The following is an 8,566-nucleotide window of genomic DNA, read 5'->3' as shown; positions in this document are numbered from 1 at the left end:
AACACTATTAATTTGCGATCCAATTTTCTTCAAGGGTCATTACCTATTCTAACAAATTCCTCAAGATACTTCATATCAAAAAATAATTTGAGTGAAGAAATTCCGTTTATATATTTGTAAAATTGGTTTGAGAGTCGTTGAAATTTAATTTAAATATTTGAGCATGAGAAATTTTAATCTCTCGGAGATCTCATAAAAATAAAATATCCTTTGCAATACGACTTTATTAGGCAGATTGAAAAATCACCTAATTTTTAAACATTTCATTGACAAATAGGTCACTTACTATAAAATTACGTTGATAGGTTGAAACCCAGAAGTCTTAGTTGTTTGTTAATAATTTGTGTTTTAAATTGAGACATCGATAGTTCAAGTAGGGAAAATAAATAACTTATTATTCGAATGTAACAAATATATTTTTGACTATTATCTCTTAATTTTCTTTGCTCTTCATTTTTCAAAAGTTCACATATCAGACATGAATATCTAGCAGGTCCCATAAAAATAAAACACCCTTCTCATGACCGATGTCTCATAACAAAACTATTTTGGCCACTTTGACCAAGTCCTTGACCGAAACAACTCAAAATTTGACTTGAGAATAACTACAATTTGCAAATTTGAAGAAAACGCGTTTCCTGTTGATCTTTAATTTATTTTGTTTTTCTTGGGACTAGAGAAATGTGTTTAATTATTCCTTGCGAAAACAATCTTATGAAGCTTACTCCCTCTATCTCAATTTATAATGCATAGTTTGAATTTTCAAGAGCCAAATCCTTTAATTTTTATCATAAATTCATACATGAAGTCTTTAAAATTTTAAAATAAAATTTATATATTTAAAAACTACGTAAAAAGTACTATAAGTCATAATAATTGATCCGCAAACCATCTTCTAAGTGGTCGCATTTAAAGTGAAAAATTAGAGTTTTTAATATTCACAAACCATCCTCGGAGGTTGGCATAGCTTAATCTATCTATAATAAAACACTATTAAGAAATTCCTTTTATATATTTGTAAAATTGATTTGAGAGTCATTGAAATTTAATTTTATCAAAATATTCGAGCTTGAGAAAGTTGAGACTTTTGGAGATCTCATAAAAATAAAATACCCTTTGCAATATGACTTTATTAGGTAGATTGAAAAATCATCTAATTTTTACACATTCCATTCAAATTGAGATGACGATAGTTAAAGTAGAGAAAATAAATAGCTTATTATTCGAATGTAAAACTCGCAAAAAAAAGTGATACTCAAATGTGTTTTTGACCATTATCTCATAATTTTCTTTATTCATTTTTCTAAAGTTCCAAATTATTAGACATCAACATCTAGCAGGTCCCAGTAAAATAAAACACCCTTATCAACACGGTTAAGACAGATTGAAAAATGACAACATTTTCTCAAAGACAAAAACAAAACAACCCAAATTTGCAATAAAGACATTACGGATCGTCATAACGTATAAGACTGAGAATTGTTGGATATGATCCACTACTGTAGAGATGAAAATTGAGAACCAGACATGTCTGTATCATACACTAAGAGTGGTCATGATCAATGTGTGATAACAAAACTATTTTGGCCACTTTGATTAAGTCCTAGGCTGAATTAGACCTCTGACACAAAACAATCCAAAATTTGACTTGAGAATGACAACATTTTTTTCCCTGATAGCAGCCAAATTAGCAAATTTGGAGAAAACGTGTTTCCTTTTGATCTTTAATTAGTATAAGTTACGTACAATATCAAATCCTATGAATCTGAATCAATAAACTCAAACTATGATGATGGTTTTTAGCAAAACATTCTCTTCACTTCAGATTTTCACTCTTTTCTACATCTTTACAGTTGCATTTGCTTCCACTGAGGAAGCAATTGCCCTCTTGAAATGGAAAGCAACTTTCAAGAACCAGAATAATTCCTTACTGGTTTCATGGACTCCAAGTTCTGATGCATGCGAGGACTGGTATGGAGTTGTATGCTTTAATGGAAGGGTAAACACGTTGAATATTATAAATGCTAGTGTCAGTGCTACACTGTATGCTTTTCCGTATTCATCTCTCCCTTTTCTTGAGACTCTTAATCTTAGCATGAACTATTTCTCTGGTACCATTCCACCTGAGATTGGTAATCTCACTAATCTTGTCTATCTTGACTTGAACTTCAATCAGATTTCAGGAACAATCCCACCACAAATCGGTTCACTAGCCAAGCTTCAGATCCTCCGTATATTTGACAACCATTTAAATGGCTCTATTCCTGAAGAAATAGGTTACCTAAGGTCTCTTACTAAGCTATCTTTGGGTATGAACTTTCTTACTGGTTCCATTCCAGCTTCATTGGGGAATTTGAGCAACTTGTCTATTTTGGTTCTTTTTTATAATCACTTTTCTGGCACTATTCCTGAAGAAATAGGTAACCTAAGGTCTCTTACTGTGCTAGCTTTGGGTAGAAACTTTCTTAGTGGTTCTATTCCTGCTTCATTGGGGAATTTGAACAACTTGTCTTTTTTGTTTCTTTTTAGTAATCACTTTTCTGGCTCTATTCCTCGAGAAATAGGTTACCTAAGGTCTCTTACTAAGCTATCTTTGGGTATGAACTTTCTTACTGGCTCTATTCCTGCATCATTGGGGAATTTGAGCAACTTATCTTTTTTGTTTCTTTATAATAATCAGCTTTCTGGATCTATTCCTCGAGAAATACGTTACCTAAGGTCTCTTAATGGCTCTATTCCTGCTTCATTGGGGAATTTGAGCATCTTGTCTGCTTTGCTTCTTTATAATAATCAGCTTTGTGGCTCTATTCCTGAAGAAATAGGTTACTTGAGGTCTCTTACTTATCTATATTTGGGTAATAGCTCTCTTAATGGATCTATTCCTGCTTCATTTGGCAATTTGAGAAATCTGAAAACTATGATTCTCAATGTTAACAATCTCATTGGGGAAATTCCTTCATTTGTGTGCAATTTGACATCACTAGAAGTGTTGTATATGCCGAGAAACAATTTGAAGGGAAAAGTTCCGCAATGTTTGGGTTATATCAGCGGCCTCAAGGTTTTGATGATGTCACATAATAATCTCAGTGGAGAGCTCCCTTCATCTATCTCCAATTTAACATCACTGCGAATACTAAATTTGGGCAGAAACAATCTGGGGGGAGCAATTCCACAATGTTTTGGCAATATTAGAAGCCTCCAGGTTTTTGATATGCAGAATAACAAACTTTCTGGGACTCTTCCAACAAATTTTTAGCATTGGAAGTTCACTTATAAGTCTCAACTTGCATGGCAATGAACTAGAGGGGAGAATCCCTCGGTCGTTGTCCAATTGCAAAAAGTTGCAAGTTCTTGATCTGGGAGATAATCACCTCAATGACACATTTCCCATGTGGTTGGGAGCTTTGACAGAGCTGAGAGTTTTAAGATTGACATCGAATAAATTGCATGGACCCATAAGATCTTCAGGGGCTGAAATCATGTTTCCTGATCTTCGAATCATAGATCTCTCTAACAATGCCTTCTCAAAAGACTTACCAACAAGTTTGTTTCAACATTTGAAAGGCATGAGGACAATTGATCAAACAATGAAGGTACCAAGTTATGAAGGAGATGGAGATTACGAAGACTCGATAGTTGTTGTATCAAAGGGATTGAAGCTTGAAGTTGTGAGAATTTTGTCTTTGTACACAGTTATAGATCTTTACAAACAACAAATTTGAAGGACATATTCCTAGTGTTCTAGGAGATCTAATTGCTCTTCGGGTGTTGAATATGTCTCACAATGGATTGAAAGGTCATATACCACCATCACTTGGACGTTTATCTGTAGTGGAATCATTGGACCTTTCGTTTAACCACCTTTCGGGAGAGATACCACAACAACTTGCTTCTCTTACGTCTCTTGAATTCTTAAATCTCTCTCACAATTATCTCCAAGGATGCATCCCACAAGGGCCTCAATCTAATACCTTTCAGAGCAATTCATATGAAGGTAATGATGGCTTACATGGATTCCCCGTTTCGAAAGGTTGTGGCAATGATCCTGTGTCAAAGACAAATTATACTGTGTCTGCGCTAGACGATCAAGAAAGCAATTCTGAATTTCTCAATGATTTTTGGAAAGCCGCTCTGATGGGCTATGGTAGTGGACTATGTATTGGCTTATCCATAATATATTTCTTGATATCAACTGGAAATATGAAATGGCTTGCAAGAATCATTGAAGAACTGGAACACAAAATTAACATGCGAAGGAGAAATAATCGCATCTACACAAGTTACCAACAAAGAAGGATTTGATTTCAGAACTTCAGGTATTCAAGCTAAGCTCTACACTAATATTTTTTAGGTTTTATGCTTTTTTTTGTTACAAACAAGTGCTTATTAACGCTTGATACAAATTGCTAGTAATCAGTTGGAAACTGTGATAACAGAGGCAAAAAAATTATAGTTGTGTGACTCACTTTCTTATTTTTTAAGCCTTTTCAGATGCCAAGAATAAGAAGACATTAGCGTAATGGATTTGGTTCTTCCTATGTCGCAGCTTATGATGTTGGATTTGATCTTTAGTTTTATAAGTTTTTCTTCAGTTGGGAAAATGTATCATTATGAATTTTGATGATATACAATAAATGTTGTGTGTATTGAATTATGTGTATGCATTTCTCAGATCAATAATACTCACCTCAAAGAATCTTAGAGAGCTGTATGAATGGAGGGAGATACTTAGCGCACGATAGAAGAGAGAGAACAAACAAAGAAGAATACGTAACAACCTAGGGCGTAACTGGTTAACTCACACCCCAAAGCTAGTTATTATGGTGGGAGAGGCCAAGTTTTAACTTTTGTGATAAGGTTGTTGTGGAAATAGTGAGGTTGCATACAATACACCCTTGTGGTCCGGTCCTTCGCTTAGCCTTTTATAATACAAACAGGCTTACTTAAAGTAAACTGTTTTTGTCTTTTTCATTCATCAATAATGTTCCTTGTTGTGCTCGTAGCACTTTGAAACTTTCCTTTGCCAATTGCAATAATGTTAGTTTGAAACATTTGACTGTTCTATTTCCAGATACAAGGGGGTATACTAGATAGATCAAAGTTGGATAATCTATATGAAACAGCACTGGCAAGACAGAATCTTGTAAAATGACCCTAAAAAACAGGGAAGTTTCGTAAAATCTATTCGAGGTAACTGATAATTCACAGGATGCACTTAATAGTTCAACCAACTCTGGAACAAATGCTGCACAAACTGGCTCATTACCATGACTATGGTGTTCTCATGCAACAACAGGTTGCTTCTATGACTCAACATAATGAAGGAGAGATTCAGGAACAGGAAGCACAAAATCAAGAAGATATAGCTGATGTGCCTCAACTACAACTACAAGTTCATATTTGTGTTAGCAGTAAATGTAATCAGGTTATCCATCAAATCAAGATGTTGCTCTCTGTTCAATTTCCTAAAGAACAATTCTTGCATCAATGGAAAAATATTCCTTACCAGGTTGAGAGATTCATGCCTAAGATTAATATCAAATGTCAAAGATGGAGCATGCCTAGTCCTAAAAATTATTGGATATGGTCTACTACTTCAGAGATAAGAATTGAAAACCAAACATGTCTGTATCAAACATTAAAAGTGGTCATGACCAATGTGTGATAACAGAACTATTTTGGTCACTTTGATTAAGTCCTTTGCTGAATTAAATGTGTAACTCAAAATTTGACTTGAGAATGGCCACATTTTCTCTGATAGCAATCAAATTTGCAAATTTGAAGAAAACGCATTTCCTGTTCTTTTGGGACCAGAGATATGTGTGTAATTACTATTTGCGAAAACAATCATATGAAGATTACTCCCTCTATCTCAATTTATAATGCATAGTCTGGATTTGCAAGAGCCAAATAGTTTAATTTTCACCAAAAATTCAGGCTGAAGTCTTTAAAAATTTAAAATAAAATTTATATATTTTGAAACTACAGAAAAAGTATTATAAGTTACAATAATTTATTCTCAAACCATCTTCGGAGTGATCGCGTGTGAAGTGAAAGAATTGGAGTTTTTAATATCTAGAAACTATCTTCGGAGGTTGAAATATCTTAATCTATCTCTAATAAAAAAACTATTAATATCCAGTTTTCATCAAGGGTCATTATTACCTATTCCGACAAATTCCACAAGATACTTCATCATATCAAAAAATAATCTCAGTGAAGAAATTCTTTTATTTGGAAAATCGATTGAGAGTCATTGAAATTTAATTTTATCAAAATATTCGAGCATGAAAAATGTGAAACTCTTGGAGGTCTCATAAAAATAAAATACCCTTTGCAACACGACTTTATTTGGCAGATTGAAAAATCACCTAATTTTTACACATTTCATTGACAGATTGGCCACTTTACCATAAAATTACACTCACTCCTCGAAACCATAAGTCTAAGTTGTTTGTGAATAATCTGTGTTTCAAATTGAGATGACGATAGTTCAAGTAGGGAAAATAAATAACTTATTATTCGAATGTAAAACTCGCAAAGAAAGTGATATTCAAATTTAATTTGAATATATCATTTAAATTGATTGAATGACTTTATACGGAAAAATGACAATAATTGAGTGACTTTTCTATCACAAAACAAAGAACAGAGAAAATGACTTTTTTGAATAATTGATGATAATATGAGAAGTCAATACTTGCCACCTTCTATATAAATTCTCATTAGTCAAATTAAAGATAATGTAATCTAGAAATTTATTGACTTAAGACGTAGAGTTGTTGGATATAGTCCATTACTTTAAAGATGAAAATGAGAACCAAACATGTCTGTATTAATATGTAACAATAAACTATTCTGGCCACTTTGACTAAGTCATTGGATGGCGGAGAATTGTTGGCTTTTCATTTTTTAAAAGAGCTTGAAAATAATTCCACACCATCACTATCTAACGAAAATATAACTTGAATTGATTAAGTGACTTTATACGTGAAATGACAATAATTAAGTAATTTTTAGGTAACAAACCAAAGAAAAGTGACTTTCCGAATAGTTGAGTGATTATGTGAAAAATCAACTCTTGACATCTACTACATGAATTAGAGATACTGTGGCCTAGAGTTTTATTGATCTAAAACTGAAAATTATTGGATATAATCCACTACTTTAGAGATAAGAATTGAGAACCATACATGTTTGTATCATACGTTAAAAGTGGTCATGACCGATGTCTAATAACAAAACTATTTTGGCCACTCTGATTAAGTCCTTGACTGAAACAACTCAAAATTTGACTTGAGAATGAACATATTTTCTCTGATAGCAACCAAATTTGCAAATTTGAAGGAAACGCGTTTCCTATTGATCATCAATTTATTTTAATCTTCTTCTTGGGACCAGAGAAATGAATTTAATTATTCTTTGCGGAAACAATCTTATGTAGCTTACTCCCTCTATCTCAATTTATAATGCATTGTTTGAATTTTCAAGAGCCATCCTTTAATTTTTATCGTAAATTCAAGCATGCAGTCTTTAAATTTTTATAAATTTTATATATTTAAAAACTATATAAAAAATACTATAAGTCATAATAATTGATCCACAAACCATCTTCTAAGTGGTCGCGTTTAAAGTGAAGAATTAGAGTTTTTAATATTCAAAAACCATCCTCGGAGGTTGACATAGCTTAATCTATCTCTAATAAAACACTATTAAGAAATTCCTTTTATATATTTGTAAACTCGTTTGAGAGTCATTAAAATTTAATTTTATCAAAATATTCGAGCATGAGAAAGTTTAAACTGTTGGAGATCTCCTAAAAATAAAATACCCTTTGCAATATGACTTTATTAGGCAAATTAAAAAATCACCTAATTTTTACACATTTCATTCAAATTGAGATGACGATAGTTCAAGTAGGGAAAATACATAACTTATTATTCGAATATAAAACTCGCAAAAAAAGTAGATATTCACATATATTTTTTACCATTATCTCATAATTTTCTTTATTCATTTTTCAAAAGTTCCACATCATGAGACATCAACATCTAGCATATCCCAACAAAATAAAACACCCTTCTCAACACGGCTAAGACAGATTGAAAAATGACAGCATTTTTTAAAAGACAAAAACAAACAACCCAAATTTGTGACAAAGACACTACGAATCATGGTAACGTCTACGACTGAGAATTGATGGATGTGATCCACTATTGTAGAGATGAGAATTGAGAACCAAACATGTCGGTATCATACATTAAAAGTGGTCATGACTGATGTCTGATAACAAAACTATTTTGGCCACTTTTGACTGAGTCCTTGATTGAAACAACTCAAAATTTGACTTGAGAATGACCACATTTTCTCTGATAGCTGCCAAATTTGCAAATTGATAAAAACATGTTTCCTGTTGCTTTCCAATTTATTTTGTTTTTCTTCTTGGGACTAGAGAAATGTGTTTAATTATTCTTTGCAAAAACAATCTTACGAAGCATACTCCCTCTAACTCAATTTATAATGTATAGTTTGAATTTTCAAGAGCCAAATCATTTAATTTTTATCA

General features: G+C 32.5%; 1 pseudogene; it reads left to right on the top strand.

Annotated features, from left to right (window-relative positions):
- The first annotated feature begins 1,786 nt into the window (after positions 1-1,786).
- LOC107058659 (uncharacterized) overlaps positions 1,787-8,566 on the top strand; it is a 13,485-nt pseudogene continuing 6,705 nt past the window's right edge.

Source organism: Solanum tuberosum, unplaced genomic scaffold (genome assembly GCF_000226075.1).
Source record: "Solanum tuberosum cultivar DM 1-3 516 R44 unplaced genomic scaffold, SolTub_3.0 scf00584, whole genome shotgun sequence".
Taxonomy (NCBI): domain Eukaryota; kingdom Viridiplantae; phylum Streptophyta; class Magnoliopsida; order Solanales; family Solanaceae; genus Solanum; species Solanum tuberosum.
This window is presented reverse-complemented; position numbering and strand designations above follow the sequence as displayed.